General features: G+C 32.7%; 1 protein-coding gene and 1 long non-coding RNA gene across 3 annotated transcripts in view; one reads left to right on the top strand and one right to left on the bottom strand.

Annotated features, from left to right (window-relative positions):
• Positions 1-17,442, bottom strand: part of LOC118188284 (twitchin-like) — a 384,165-nt gene that overhangs the window by 309,475 nt on the left and 57,248 nt on the right. The gene's annotated exons all lie outside the window — the stretch shown is intronic.
• The window catches only part of LOC146999057 (uncharacterized), a 114,228-nt gene that overhangs the window by 94,622 nt on the left and 2,164 nt on the right, over positions 1-17,442 (top strand). The window contains exon 2 of the long non-coding RNA XR_015040358.1: positions 1,436-1,661. This is a non-coding gene — a long non-coding RNA (uncharacterized LOC146999057). The remainder of the gene's footprint in view (positions 1-1,435; positions 1,662-17,442) is intronic.

Genomic DNA, 17,442 nt, shown 5'->3' with positions numbered 1-17,442 from the left:
AATACTAGAAGCACGAAATATTCTGTAGTTATTTTTTCTTTTACATGAAAGAAATTAAAAATAAGATGGAATGGTGGAAATTAGGACTGCTGGTTTATTTTAAATTCAAAGGACGAGGGACTCGTATAATTAAACTTTCAAGGTCAAGGTCATTTGAGTGTAAAGAAAGAGATATTCTTCATCTGCTCATTTCTAAGAATTATGTTTACTAGAAAATAAGACATTTTCTTTAATATTTAGTCCAAAGGGACTTGAGTCCCGAAGGACTATTGCTTTCGTTTTGGCATTTTGCGTCGGACGGATAAATGTCGGTTCACTTTTCAAACTGTTGCCATAAAATGTTAGAGTCCTGCATTATATTTGAAGAAATTAAATAATGAAAAATCTGCATAAATGTATGTATATTTCTCGTATTGTGATAAAACAACGGTACATAGAGTCATCGAATTTTGAATAACGTAATCCTCCAACGAATATGAGCATGTGGAAGACCAAATTTGAAATTTGAAATTTGTTTTATGATCGATTTCCTATTTTTTAAAACTTTGACGAATTTTTGATTAACAAACTCAAGGATTTCAAAGCGAGCAATGGCAACGTTGTGCAGAAAAAACATTTTTATCTCCAGCGCGTGAGTCTCTGTATCGGAAATTCTAAAGATATGCTCGTTTTAAAACTATTTTGCGATATTGCTGTTGCACTGGATCTTATGGTTTAAGTGCGAGGAACATGATATTTAATAAAGAAAGGTAACACACAAAATGTTAAAAAACGCCCCTTTGGACGTAATTTAAAATCTGAAACATTTCAGATTTTTTTTTTTTTTTTTTTTTTTGTTTTGTTTTGTTTTGTTTTAAAATTTGATAAGGTTTTATAATTCAGTATTTTAATAAATGAAATTTCAGAATAAAGTTAAGGAATTTAAATATAATAGTTTATAGAATTACTCCGTTTAAATAAGTACACTTTTTACATATTAAATAAACTACATAGGTAATTACCGTATACATAAACTGCATAATCACTGTTAATTATGATACCTACGTCCAGATGAAAGATTTTAGTTTAGGCTCGCATCCCCTACACTGGTTTTTGAAATGCCAGAAACAAATAGCTATTAATGTATCATTAATTTATCCTAAGTTTTCTTACTTTTCCATAATAAAATAACAATATAATTATTTCAACGTAGTCGGATAGAAGCTTGCCTTTCATTGTAAGCAGACACAAATTATCTCTAACCATGTCTCATCAAACGTTCACCTAAATTTTTATTTCTTAAAATTATGCTAAAATATTAGAGGGTTCTTATATTCAGGTAAATAAGATATTTTTTTAAAAAGACATTTTTATAATCCTTTTGAATGTAATTCTGATTTAGAATTCCGTCCTTACTTAAATCCCCTGACAAAAGTGTTTTCTTTTCACGATTTAGCATTTTTGTGACCAACTTTCCAACTATTTTTGTGGGATAGTCTTTCTGAAGAAAAGGATGACCTTGGCTGAGTTGTTCGCTCCCAGCTGGCCAGTGAGATGGCAAAATTGGCAAGGACGCAGGTTTTCTTCGGCAGTTCTGCTGCTTGATGCCATGCAAATCTTGTTGAGCTCTAAAAGAATGTCGTCACTAGTTCAACAAGTAGAGACTGCTAAACTCTTCCAAGGTTCGTTCCGATTTATCGCATATTTACTCAGCTTTCTGAAGCTTACTCCAATCTTCCCATAAAGCATTTATCGAAATTTTTCTCTTTTATTCTACGCTGAATTGTAAATTTTATTTTATTTTTATTCTCTTAATTAAACAACTACTAGCCTAAAATACGCATGAAAGTTGTTAGTACTTCATCATCCTTTCGAGATTTTCACAGAGCTTTCATGAACTGCTTAATAATTTTTCATGTACTTCTTCATACAGAGCATTATTTTAGAAACCAATGCATCACAAATAGATTATCTATTGACTTTTATTTACTTCTACTTATAACTTGTATTCTAAGGCGATCAGCGTTGCGTGCCGTACTTTAACTAACTTTCATTTTTACTTCCTTGTACGAAGTAAGGGAAGTATTGTAATCGCGAAAAATTTCGAATATCATATTTCAATGAAAAATATTCATTTTGACTGTTCTCGAATCCACTTGAACGACGTTTTTCAGTAACATCCGTACGTACGGACAGAATTAGGGACTCTTGTTTCTAAAACGGATTTTATAATGCATTTAAAATTGATTCAGAAGTCCTGATGTTTGCATGAACGTACGTACGTAAGTATCTCTCATAATTCAAAGACGAGTTCCCATAGAGCGTTGAAATTTTCTATAAGGGACTGCTATAACATATAGTTACGTAGCTCCCTTTTTGGTTTGGTTGCAATCGGGCGAACCAAACATATATATATATATATATATATATATATATTCCCACTCTTTTTATCCGGCTCGGTAAGCTCAGTTTTTCTTTCTTATATATTGGTAAACTGCGCATTTTCTGCTTTAAAAGTGTTTGAATTATGTTTTTCTTATGTTTGAACTAAGGATTTTACGCCCCTTGTTAATATGCATGCAATAGTTGTAAAGCTATTAACAATTTTAAAGTTTAAGTGTTTAAAATATTAATATGTTAATATGTTATTAACAATTTAAAAGTTTAAGGCTAAGAAAGATGCCATTTGTTAACATTTAAAACTCCTAGCAGAATAGTGAATTAAGTCAGTTTGGTGTATCAAATTCAATATCTTTTTGCCCAATGGAATCAAAAGTTAACTTTTAATTTTGTGCACCGAAAATTTTGTCTTCCCGCCCGTTCACCGAATTCCTTATTCTTGCGTAGAAACTCTAATTGTATTTGGTGATTTAGGTTTTTCTGTATTACAATTTTCAATATAGATGCTTTGGGTTTTATGTATTTCTGAATTGATTGAATGAGAAATATATCTCTAATGAAATAACTTTAAATGACGTGCAGCAAAAAATATGTATATTTAATATGTCGTACAAGGAAGTCACGTGGTGTCTATATCAAATATTTTATTTAGTATAATGGGGGAAATAATTGTTTTGGAAGTTATCAAATTCTAACCAATAATTTTCAAGAGCTTGAAAATTATTCTAACCAATAATTTTCAAGTCTTCGTATATATATAATTGGAGGCATATGGAAATCATAATATTAACAATTAGTACTTTTTAGACTGTTTCCATAGAATTAAAAAATAAAATTTTACATATTCAGAGTACAGTTTATCAATAAAAACTTTCAGAGACTCACATTTGCATACAATATATTTATGATTTTGATCTTCTGCGCAAATAATCGCCTTCTGTGGAAATAAACGTTAACTCCTCGAGAAAGGGAGGAAAGACCACATGACTAAAAAATACACAAATTAGCTTCACCCTTGGCAATTATTTACCTTAACGTAAAAATTACATAAGGTGAGGATGTTGTTTAAACTTAATAAACATTTTAATGAATTCTTTAAAATTGTTTTTGAGAAAGAATGTTCAATATTTTAATGCACTATTTTGAATATTTTATTGTACTAATCGGTAATTAGCTCATGATCATGAAAGCTGTAAATCAAGTCAAATTTTAACTTAAATATTGTTTCATTTTTTATCGTCAGTTTTCGGTCGGGGAGAATTATTGCAATCGATCTTCGTTTGATGTTTTCGTATTTAAAGCAGATTCAATTTAAAATTAAAATTTCAATAATAAAATAAAGAAATATTAATAAAAGTAAAATAATTTTTCTGAAACATTTGATTGATTCAAAAAGCTATATTTGAATTCCCATTGGGAGCATTTTGCTTATATGTTTGGAGTGACATTTAGTTAGATGCGTATTTTTTTTTCTTTTGGCCTCTTGTTTACTTCAATTGCCATTCATTTTAATACTACAATACAGGATTCCCTAATTTTAAAACGTAAAAAGTATACGCAATTACACTGTTAAAAGATAACACAGTTTTGTTTTCGTTTTTGTTAAAAGTACACTGTTAAAGGTATACACAGTTTTGTTGTTTTGCTGAAGTTTGCTTCGCTGTTTGCATCTTATTTATGATAAAACTTTGTTGTAGCAACACATTTTTATTGTTTTCTTAGAAAATGAACGAGGCAAAATTAGATATTTATCACTTGAACGTTTATTGAAATCATTCGATATTAATACGGAATTAGAAATCAAACTATATCCTATGTATCTAATTCCAAATAGCATTATTTCTGAAAGAGTAAATATTATAATTTTTCATAGTAGATAAAGTTGCATATTATATCTGTAATAATTTACACTCCAAATTAAATTTCTTCCAACTACATCTCATCGCACTTATCCGAACAGCAAGAAAAGGGATTTTTATGTAAACCTAACAGCGTCTGGAGAGACCTTTTCGCGAGCTTTTGATAACTGTTTTTATATCTAACCATCATTTCACACTAAAAGTAAAGCATTATTGCTGATTTCAGAACATGGCTTCGAAGCTGATGCTTCTGGTCATGTCCTTCGAATTTCACATAATAAAGAATTCTTCTTTCCCTTCCTTCGAACATCATCACATTGATTCAACCGATTGAATCAATAAAAAAAAGTTTATACCATCTTATGCCCGACGTTTTTTCGCCAATTGGAACAAAGTCATAACAGAGAATGCAAAATTGATATTGAAGGATATTTGAACTGCTTTCGATACATTTCAAGCAATATGAATTTTGCAGCTAATATAAAAGTGAATACATTTTTTTCTTTCGTAAAATGAAGTTCTTGTTAAGAAGAACAAGTTTAATTTGAGAATATATACTGAATATTTTGCAGAACATCTGAACTCCCGTGACAGTGAACTCGTCCTGAACGATTTCTTTGAATAAAACCAAAATATTCCTGGAGAAACTGAAAAATGAAATATGACACTTAATGTTTTGTAACTGCTTCATATTTATCGAAATCATCCGATTTTAATGTGTAATAAAAACTACAATCGTCCTATTTCATTTAATTTTAAACAACTTATTTTTGCAATATTACTATTAATATATCCTGATATCTGCTTTTCTTGATTTTAATTTTTATTCCTATTAATATTTCTCCTAGATGACATTGTATACCATGCTTGTAGTCCTCCAGTGCTTAAATTTAACACAATCGTGTTTTGCCACTCAATAATATCGTTTGAACTTTGCTGAACTTTTCATATTAAACCAATCACTTAATTTTCATTCATTCCATTTACTAATGCTGCTTGGTTATAAAATATAACATATATTTTTTTTATTTATAAGGTGAGTGAGGGAGTGAGTGAGTGCACCGCTATGATGGCTTCCGACCACGGACATGAACCAAACGAAATTATATACCATCACGGCGGGGAAGACTCCAGAGTAACAAGGTTGAATATTATAAACTAATAACAGTTTTTACATATTGTTAACTGCAAGGCACTAAGCGTTATTCTGGTTATCTGCTTTAAGTTCTGAACTTTTGAAACATTATAATATTATCCACGGTTGTTTCTGCTTAGACAGTGTCCTGATATTTTCTCTATTTTATCAAGGGCTATTCTGTTTTTGAGTGTGTTAGTCGTTCACATTGCCCAGGCACAGTCCGCTGGTTTCTTCAAGTGCCAGGTTCTTGTATGTACACAATGGAAGTAATAATGGTCCGTGTCGCCTTCCTCTCCGCATTCGCAGAAAGGAGTATCCCTAAGTCTGAATCTGTTCAGGTATACTGGGAATGGTCCATGACCTGTCAAGAACTGTGTTAGGCTAGCACAGTGGGTCTTTATTTCCATGTTAACTTTTGGCAGTAAGCGAAATGTCCTTCTCTGCCTCTGTTCATCTACTTTGCCAATTTTGTAGCAGACTTGTCAAAGTTGTTCCCTTAATATGAGACCAAGGAAGTTTAGTTGGTCTTTCTAATATATCCGTGCAGTTGGCTGCCTGCTTGGCCAGTAGGTCAGCGGCTTCATTGCCTTGAATCCCTGTGTGAGCGGGAACCCATTTTAAAGTGGGTCTTTGTGAAATAGGCATTGTCAGAAGCTGTTTCTGAATTCTGTATACCAATGGACTCCGGCTGTTTTGACTTGCGATAGCCGCCAGACTTGATGCCGAATCACTGAGTATGGAGAATTTCTCCTGTTGACATGTGTTCGCATATCTAATTGCAGCACTGATAGCTAGAAGCTCTGCTTGGTATACCGAGTTGTTCGAGCCTAATTTCCTTTTCCACTCGAATGTTACAACTCCTCCCTCCTTTCTGCATGCCTTCGTGGTGTAATTGGAAGCATACGGGATGAGTATTCGAGAGGTTCAGGGTTCGAGTCCCGTCGAGGGCACTGCACATTTTTAACCTCTCCTGCTTCACTCTCATGTATCTACAAGTGGTGCCCGAACTAAAAGGCGGTGGGCTATAATTGGTCACTATCAGTATTTGGCGACTCGGTCCCCTAATCCCTAACCGCCCTTTAAGAAGAAGAGTATACAAGGTATTTTCTCATCCCTTCCAACATGCCTTCGTGGTGTAATGTTAGCACACTCGGCACAAATTCGAGAGGTCTAGGTTGGAGTCCCGGCGAAGGCATAGCTTATTTTTCACGTCTTCTCCTTCAGTAACTTCTGAATCTACAAATTAATAGCTGAAACTTACATCTTGAAACACGTCACTTCTCCTTCTTATCAGTTATTTCCGACAAGCTTCAGTATGTAACAGAAAGCCAAAAATATCTAAATTCTTTCGCCTTGATCTTCCAGTAACAAATGAGTACTAAATTAAAGCACACGTGTTACTAAAACTGTCATCCAGGTACCTATTTTTCGCAATATTTATTTTTATTTGTTTGTATTCGTCGAATATTTTTCCACCTTTCGTAATCCGACAGCATTCGTAAAATATTGCGTGGGTGAGGCGCCCCTTTTTCGTGAATTCTTCATTATAACGTGCCGGGTAGCCAAAAAAAGAAAGAAAAAATGCTGACTCGTAGTTCTAAAAGCGATTCAAAGAGGGAAAAGAACTATTTTAAATCTCACTGTAGAAAGACACCATCCCTACATCTAAGAATACCGAGACAGTCACGACAGTAGTCCGAGTCATTTAAGATCATCAGAAAACAAGAAAGGTATCAAAGTAAACAAATTTTATTGCCAGTGAGATGATAAACTGTCCTGAGGAATGAGGTTTAAATTTAGCTAATCAATTTCTTTTTCTATTTGAACCTCCTCATGTTTAATAATTTTTGCATATTGAAATTAAGTTAATAATTTTCGCATATTGAAAATATTCTACAAACTGAAGTTTGGAGAGAATTTAAGTGAATTGTTGCAGATAAAACTTATATGACTTTTAGAAATTTGAAGATTTTTAACAAAGTAAGTCTTCCAAAACTTATTAATATAGAAATAAATTCTGTACCACGTTTTCAAGTTCTTGAAAAAAAGATTACAGATCTGAAATGAGTATTTAAGTCTAAAATTTGCGTAACTGGTTTTAAAAATTTTCAAGACTCCTCAAAAGGTTAAATTTAAAAAAAACTGATTAATACTCGTACATAATATTTGTCAACCCACATAAAGAAACCATACTTACAATTAAAGCATGTTCGAACGAAGACAAATAATATGTAGTAAAACTCAAAATACCCGCATTGAATGGGGCCGTAAATTCATCTGAATACTCGAGAAATACGCATTATTGTTAATACCCTCCTTTTCTCTGTAGAACAATTACATATTTTTAGTAATATAATTCAGTGAAGAATGTTTTTTTCCTTTTCTTTAATGTAAAAATGATGTAACATATGAAAAGAAATTATTTCTATAAAATGACAAATAAACTTCAGCAATAAATTCTCTTTTTTCCCTCAAATCCACTCAAGATATTTATATTTCAAACTAGAATAAAACATTGAGATTAATTTATATGTACGCAGATTTTTAATCTAAATAATTTTATTTTTATTTTTGCTTTATTAAAATTAAACAAAGATACGAAACAAATAAATAAATTTTTATTCTACTACATATATTTTAGTTATTTAAATTGTAAGAATTATGTTAATTTTATTAACAGTTAAATTTTAAATTTCCTTTCCTGTCAAATTCTTAACTTCAACTTACTACTTCCGGCCAGAACGTAGTTTTAGAATCACGTCTGAATACATAATGAGGAAGAGCGGTATTTAATCAAGAAGTTCTTTGATCTTAGCGAGAGAGAATCAGAGTTTCTAATTTACGCGCATCTGCTTTTTGGCCACTCTCTCTCTCAAAGTTGTTATTACGCTCGGCCGTACTCAGGCCCTTGATAGCTTCACAGTCATCTGGTGTTTAAGGGGCCAACTGCATTAGAATCTTGATAGCTTCGGCTATAGGTCTTTAGTTAATCTTAGTTTTAGTTTAATTCTTAGTCTCTTAAGTTCAAGCCCAAGTGTCGACTTTGATTGTACACTCCAAGACGGAGTTTTGTTAATTCTTATTGGAATAATAAAGGGTTAGTTATCCTTCCATCTTGTTGTTTCTTGTCACACGAACTTAAGCGATTATTCGCTAACTAGTTCTAAGATTCGTCATTTTCTACAGTAACTGAGAATTACACTAAGTAAAAATCTTAAAAAATTAATAAAATAATAAAACTAAGAATATAATACATGTCATTAAATTTTTTGACTTTTAATTTGTAATAATTCCTGATTTAAACGAAAGATGTCATTTAAACCGATAAATGACATCTTTCTTATAATAAATAGCTTATAAGTTAAAAGCATATAAATAAGCCAACAAATTCTGGATAATTGAAGCACAGGCGATGTGGATAATTGGAACTCTGGATACTTAGAATTAGGTTAAGAAAAGCTTTATTTTATAGCGTGCCTTGATGAAAAGTACCCAAAGTATGCTAGCAAGATATTGTAAATCGAACAAAATATATAAAAATGTTATAAATCTAGCAGAATATCTTACACTATATTATAACATTTTCTGGGTTAGACCTTTGAAAAAGAAAACCGCAGAAGTCCCAGCCACATAAACATATATACCTTATAAATTTGTCATAGAGTATCTTATGTCGATGGACGACTAAATTTCAGCCAGCAGACGATCCCATTTAACTTTGAAGCATGTCCTGTGTAGCTCTAGATATAGCTTGTGTTAAGTGAAAAGCCTACACCAGATATACCAAAGTTATACCAAAGTTTTTAGGCAACGAATAAAATAATTTTACATTTTCCCATAGCAGTATTTTTTTATTATGATAACAAGGCAAAGTATCATTGGGAGCCACTGAAAGAATTCTGTGTCTAAAAGATTTGAGTGTTGATTATTTACGAGATTAAGATTGATTGAGCTTTCATTAAGCAGGTTTTCAGGAGATGACTGATTGTGTTCTGATGAATAATATTCTTCATAAAATAAAAGAAGTGTTGTTGCACGAAAAAAATATTTCATTGTCTTGTTATTATATCAATAATAAAATGAATACAATAATTTAAGAGCTCAAAGAATCAGAAAGTTTTTATACTTTCTGATTCTTTGAGCTCATGATTTCCATTACATAATCATGGTATGAAATTCATCAAACACTTAATAAATTTAAGCTCATTCAAAAATTCTATTGCTCAGACTGGACATCACAACTTCTAACGTCATTTTATATGCAAATCTTTTGTAAATTATCTTCCTTTTTGGTTGAATTCCACAAGATTCTATGCCAGTTTTTAAATTTTGTAGCACTTCCTATGATTATAAACTAGCTTAACATAATTAGACTTGTAGCCAGTATTTAAATCAAGCATTTGTACTGATCAATATAAAATGTGCGCTTAGATTATCCAAAATATGCCTTCATTTTTCATATCGATTATTGATGCTGATTTACTAACAACACATATAAAACAATTTTAATAAATGTGCAATAATCATTACAAATTAAGCTTAAAAAACTTAAAACAAAGAAAGTTTCATCCTCTCAGCAAGATTTTCAACAGAAGGAAATGTGAATTTGAAATAGTTTATGTTCCGTTTCTGAAAAATTTAATTTTTAATCCGATATATGCCAGGAAAAGGCTTCAAACATTTTAGCTATTTTTGTAGTTTTATATGGTTATATATAGTTACGGCAGTAATATGGGTTATAACAATGGCTGTTTATGAGGAACTGATGTATCGAACTAAACATAACGACGCGTCAGAAGAAGAAAAATTTAATAATTATTAATTTTTAATGTAAAGATATTAGTCTTAGGATGAAATGTGTTAAGCAGCTTTTCAACATGTAATTTAACTGTAATATATATTAAATTAACAGCAAAGTGATGCTAATTTAGAGAAAAAATTTTCTCAGTCGGTGAGCAATAGCTAATATCAAAAGTATTGTACCCAAAAAAGTTAAACCAATATTTTAATATTATCGTCTTGGTTGAATTTTGCATAATTTGTCATTCTAGTTTTTATTTGAATTCTCTACTCTCGGTAACAGAAAGTAAACTTTAGAGAAGTTATGTTTGCTCAATACAAAAAGTTTCATACTTGACATATTATTTGAAAGTCAAATTCGGAAATGTTAGAGAACAAAGGTAAGAAAGGAATAGTCATACTTGAATTTCCATCGTTTAATCCGTTTTCATTTCAGAAACGTACATTTTATAGTGATGATAATCGGCCATTCAACAAATGAAAATTGTAAATTTAATTTCAGAAAGAGCGATATTGAAATTATTACGTTTATTATTACAAATACGTGATACAGCGTACTTGAAGAGTAGTAACAAATGTTTTATGAGCAAAACAGTAATAAAATGGAAGATTCTTACAGCCTCTCGTTTATACCAGAGTATTGTTGCGTGCGTATGGGTTCGTAATAAATTGAATACTGACGATAGATTGATAAAATGTATTTAATCAAAATAAACACTTCAAATTTCTGGAATTTTCCACAAAAATAGTCGTATAACTCTTCACAATGTCACAGAGTGCAATCAGTAGTTACCCTTCAAACTACTATGAACGTTAAACACAATGCAATGCAAAGCTCACCTAAAGAGAAAGTTACCCAGAAAAATCTCAGTACTCCGATCTCATGCTGAACTAACACCTCGAAACAATAACAACAATAAATAAACAGCTCACAGCATATGGTATCTCTCCGGCCTTGTACAGTTTTTCAACAGGCCGCAGAGATATTTCTAGAACTTTCTGCTTCTCGAAATTACTGGAAAGCAATATGAGGGTCGAATTACTGTTGAAGCAGATCAATTACATTTATTCAATTACAATACGTATTATGGTGATTGGCGATTTTTGACGATTTCTCACCAAATTACCGAGATACCCATTTACTTAATGTTAAATGGACTTGTCCCTGTATTCTTACTTTTCTGACATAGCTCGTCAAGATTTTTACATGTTACATTATACAAAAGAAATACAGTGATTTGACTTATAATTCCACTAAAATTACCTGTCTAAGTGCAAAATTCGTAATAGTATTATTCATCTCACTCATTTTATAAATGCATCAAAAGGAAAAAATCAAATGAAGACTTATAATAGGAAAATGTTTCATTATAAATAATGAAGTTGTGGTGTTGCGCGGCCCCAACCTACACGCAACAATAATAGTGACTGCTATGAACTGGAAAGTACACAAAACTCTTAAGAAGGGTTTAACTCCCTTTTTATTCTACTTTAGAAGTTACAGATGCGTGCACTTGACGCTCACAAACTACGCCGACCCGGCGGTAATATAAAAATAAGAAACTAAAAATGAATAATAACAAGTTACTACCTACGAGGCTCTCTAAACGTACCTAACCTAACCACGTTCTAAGATACCGCTGATATTTCAGCAAACTTCTGAATATTAAGTTGAAAGATTCAACTATCTGCCGAGGCAAGCACACAGGCCGAAACGCGTGGTTCTTCAATTTCTACCTAGCCACCTTCACGCTCGTGAAGCAAGAAAGCACACTTACAAACTCGTTTCCCTTCTATTTAACTCAAATTACTTCTGCTTAATATTTGAATACTTTGCGCGTTCTACTAAAATTTACATACTCTGGCATTGGCAATTCCAGGGGAAAGTAAGGCTTGACAGGAAAGATAGTTTAAACTTAAAATAAATGTTAGTTAAAATAAATATAAACCCTACAAAGTAAACAAAGTTTTCTATTTTCATGGCAAAATATGTTAATTCGCAAGCCATGTTTAGTAAATTCCCTTCCAAAATAAAAGTATTCATAAATAAATAAATAAACATCGTCAAAAAACAAATAAATAAATAAATTTCGTTCACCGAGCGGTTAAAACTACAAAGACTATAACAGCTCAGTTTCCGACTACGGAACTGACTAGCTAGCTGAATGCCTTTATATTTCAGCTGAATGTCTTCTAAAGTAAATTCAAGAGTGTGCTATGTCTTCCACGAAAATATTAAGGATATAAGATGTGTCTGTTAAGGCAAATAATCCTTTCTTCTCTCGCATACTCCGCCATATTCAATTATCGAAAAATATTAAAAGCTGCTTATTTCATTGCTTCATTTCAAAAAATTAATACTGACAAATGAATTCGAAATTTTTTAGTACGTAACGAAACGGTATAAAAGGAGAATAAATCTAAGGCATAGTGACGAAATGCTTACTATAAATCTGTAAAAGCAGTTTGTTTATATGAGCCATTAACTGATTAACTACATTCTCCTATATCTGGGCTACGTGAAACTCATCTTCGCGCAAACTTCACATGCGTAAAACATCCATCAGTCTAATAGCTCCCGTTTTGCTGAATATGAAGTTAGTAAGTAGTTAACATTGCACTAACAACAAGCATTTTTTAAAATTTTTATACAAGACAATTTGCAGATATTGCTGGGAAAAATTTTAAATTTAAACTTTTTTTGACCTACAGATTCACTGGCCGAAGAGCGAAAGTGAAGATACCTTAACATAATCCAGGCATCTATACAATCAGGATTGTATCCATGATGGTTCTAATAAAAATATACAGCGTTGTTTCATACGATTGAAATCTGTGAGGTTTGGGTGAAGCAATTCGTTATGATAATACCCTTTAACAAAATAAAAATTAAGTAAGAAAGACAGTGATGAATCAGAAAGATGACGATGAATCAAACGTTCCGTTGTAATATTGGGGAAGAAAATTCCCTATACTAGCATCAAATAATAATAATAATACTGTCAGAAGGGATAAGTCTTCATTCCTCCTTAATCATTTCTAAGGCGAGCTATGATAAGCCTGTTAATGATATCAAAGTCCTCAGTCCTAATTAATAAGATTGTAGGTTATTTTTGAAGCGGGAGATGTGAAAAATAAGCAGTGCCCTCGCCGGAACTCGAACCTCGAACCCTCGAATTAGAAGACCCAATCACCAAATCCTGGTAGTGAAGAATCATCATCTACCACCTTTTAGTTCGGGCGCCACTATAGAGTCATTAGGTTATTTTGAAGCAGGACACAGGAAAAATGAGCAATGCCCTCGCCGGGACTCTAACCTGGAACTGTTGAATACGCACCGAGTGTGCTACCTTTACACCACGAAGGCATGCAGAAAAGAGGGAAGAACAGGTATTTAAACCGATACTTCAAGTATTCGAATTTGATCTGCATCAAAAGCAAATTCTTATTTCTTTAAAAAATAAGTTTACTTACTATTTAAGGACCCAGTTTGTAAAACAAGGAACAGCTTATCAATTAAGATTGGAAGCTTTCATAAAAACAATGGGCAAATTTTCTAAAACAATAGGATAACAATCGATGCTTTATTCTAAAATCCTTACAATATTTTATTTTGTATTCTGAAATTGTGGTTTGATTTTTTTTTTTTTTTATAATTTGCTTGTAATATTGAATTTCTGATATTCAAAAATTGGCAGCATTTAATTTACCGTTGTTTTTGAACGAAAATTCTCAAGACATTTCAACATGTATACTGACATGACCTCTCTTTTTCAGAAGCAGGATACTGAATTTTCTTTACATTTTAAATCAATCCTAAATTTTGATGTAATTCTTCAATCAACTAAATCTCAAGATAATACATCTCTTTTTTCTCGGTTTTCTGTAAAATTCCTAATCAACATGCTTTCTAAATACGTTCCTTCATGGCTTAAAATATGGTACTTTTAGGCAGAATGAATATTGTTAACCTAATATTGCAGTTCTTGGAAACCTTAATAGCTACTCATAAAACATACACATTAGCATTTTACTTAGTTCTAAATTATACTAATAAAAATAGTACGAATATTTCCTACGCAGTACAAACGTGCGCTATTCTTAATCAGCTTTGCAGTTTTGATAATAAATAAGCTGCAACAAATTAAATAAGTAAGTAATTTTACATAGTAATTATTTTGCTCATTATTTTATTATTTAAAATATTAAAAACAAGTTACTTTTATGAAAGGCATTCCATTCTTTTCAGTAAGCAGAGGCAATGATAAGGCAAAGACTCTCTGTTTATTCACCGCGCATTCTTAAATAGGAGATCTAATTTTTCAAAGATCAGTCTAGCTATTTACGATCACTCTTTATTTAACAATTTATAATGTTCCTCAGTACTTTGCCTAGATTTAATGTCGAGGAACCTAGTGAACTAAGCAGTGAATTATCGCTGAGTTCAGACAATTACTACATAGACTTGAGAGGTGTTAAAATACCCTTTTATTCACTCGAATAATAACAGATGACCCCTTCTCCGGATTACAGGAAAGCCTGGGCTTTTAAATCATAAGAAAATAAAAACTAATACTGAACTAAATAGACTTAGTCGAAGCTAAACATAAATACCTAACGTAGTTAGCCCTTAAATTAACCTAGCCGGCGATTTTCAACAGACATCTACAATACGGCCGAGCGTAAGTAGATTCAAGAATGAAGTAGGCAGAAGGCAGACACGCACCACTAAGGACTCCTAAGCACTCTCTCTAAGTAAGCTGAACTTTCCTTAAATACTTTTTTTAATTCATTTGCATAAAACGCGATACTAAAAACTCATTCTTGTAGGGAATAGTAGATGGTAAAAGACAATAAATCATGTTTAAACTTAAAATAACTGTTAGAAACTAAAAGTAACCTCAACAAATGGACTATAAAATAATATATTACAATAATTTTACAAAAATATTTTAAACTGATATAAAATTATAAAAAGGAATTTTCCATTAGCCTCATACGCAACTTATCGGTAGGTTATAAAATGGAACCAAAGCTTCTTCCTCTTAATAAAGCAGTTATATGAATAATATAAATGTTAAATAATTTATTATTTTATAGAATTTAAAATCAATGATTTTATTATTTTTCAATCTTAAAAATTTTTAGAAGTAAAATTTCCTATAATAAATTTATGCCAATTTTTATGAGTTTTAAAGACAAGTTTTGTTATTACAAAATAAAATTAATCTACTGTTGATAAAATAATGTTTAATAATTCATGAAATACTAGTACTGAATAATTAAATGTTAATTATTCAATATTCTTCTCATTAATGAAATGTGGAAAAATAAGATTGGACAGTGTATAGTTTTTGAATCCCAAAGGACAGCGACTTCCTCTAAATAAGACTTTGTAAGCAATAAATTATCTACGAAGAAATCACATTATTAATAAAGTAAAAACATCGCTTTATAGAAATAGCGAAGAAAATAAAACTGATTGAGTGAATCGAATTCAATGAATCAATTATTTTTATGTTTAGAGAGAAATACATATTTTGCAATGAGAGATGAGATGTCAGAATATTGCATGCAAAAATAATAAATTCGGAAATCTTTGTCTGGAAGATGATTTTCATGTGCATTGCTCATCAAAAGGCAGCGTATCAGCGGTGCTCATAGATATTACGATAAAAAAGAGATCACACATTATTTTAAATGTTGAGTACGACATTGTAATACACTCATGAACAAAAAAAATTAGCGCACCAAGAAATAATTGCGGGATCGTAACGAAACTTACAATGTAGGTACATGTCGGGGAGATATGCAAATGATTAGAAATGCAGCGTGATTGCGCATTACGTATATCCGGTAGAGGGCGTTGAACGTCGTTGTTTGAGTGTGCTGAATCATTTACAAAGGAAGGTAGACATGCCATTACGCCATGTTCGAAGACAATATGAGCAGTTGTCGCAGTTTGAGAGGGGGAGAATCGTCGGGATGATGGAAGCTGGGTGGTCAGCTAGGCGAGTAGCTCGTCAATTAGGCCGCTCTGATTGTGTTGTGATGAGGTGTTGGCACCAGTGGACCCGAGAGATGTCATGTACACGAAGACCAGGCTCAGGACGCCGTCGACAGACCAGTCGTCGAGAAGACAGCCACATCGTAAGAAATGCACTCGTACAGCCAACTGCTTCATCGGCCGCCATCCAGGCACAGGTAACACCTTCACTAGGGGCCCCTGTGTCTTCTTCGAACCATACTAAGGCACCTAGCTGACGGACAGTTGGTATCGCGGCGCCCATTATGTGTGCTCCCTTGATGCCCACCCATCGACGCCTCCGTTTGGAGTGGTTTCGAGCACGAGGAAAATTGACTGCAGCCAAATGGAACCAGGTCGTCTTTAGCGACGAATCCAGATTCAATCTTGGCAGTGATGACAATCGTGTCCATGTGTGAAGAGCCCGTGGTGAATGCCTCAATCCTGCTTTTGCTGTACAGCGACACATCGCTCCCACAGCTGGTGTGATGGTGTGCCTACACCCCTAGTATTGTGCCGTTGCACCATGACATATGTTCATGAAATCCTGCAACTACATGTGTTGCCACTCATGCAACGGCTCCCAGGAGCCATTTTTCAACAAGACAATACTCGGCCTCATACGGCAAGGGTGTCACAAGACTGTCTCCACACTGTTACTACCCTTCCTTGGCCTGCCCGATCCCCAGATTTGTCTCTAATCGAGCATATCTGAAATCACTTGGGACTAAGAGCTGGGCATCCCACGAGTTTGAACGAACTAGAGGCAAGGTGACAGCAAATATGGAACGAAATGTCTCATGACATCATACAGAACTTGTATGACTCAATGCCCAATCGCATCGCATCGTGCATTCGCGCTAGAGGGGGTCCAACGGAGTATTAACTCCTCCGTTCTTTTGCCTTTTTCTCTGAAATAAATTACCCCTTTTCTTTGATTTTCTTATCATTTACTTATATCAAGGTAGTCATTACGTATGTAAAATTTCGTTTCATTTTGACGATTCCTTCTTGGTGCGCTAATTTTTTTTGTCCATAAATGTACATTCCCTTTCTTAACAATATTATCCGCATTTGTTTCTACGAATTTCTATGAATTCCTAACTATCCTGCTGGGAATAATACGTTTTATGAATTATATGTTCATTGTTAAAAAATAAATAAAACCCTTTGATACTGGACTTTAAAGAAGTAAAATTCTTTGGAGTTTTGGAAAGAACTGGTTTCTTATGCAGTGAATC

This window comes from Stegodyphus dumicola, chromosome 1 (genome assembly GCF_044657685.1).
Source record: "Stegodyphus dumicola isolate Sdum_Otavi_A_Nest chromosome 1, ASM4465768v1".
Classification (NCBI taxonomy): domain Eukaryota; kingdom Metazoa; phylum Arthropoda; class Arachnida; order Araneae; family Eresidae; genus Stegodyphus; species Stegodyphus dumicola.
The sequence above is the reverse complement of the archived record's forward strand: the minus strand, read 5'-3'. Positions and strand labels throughout refer to the sequence as shown.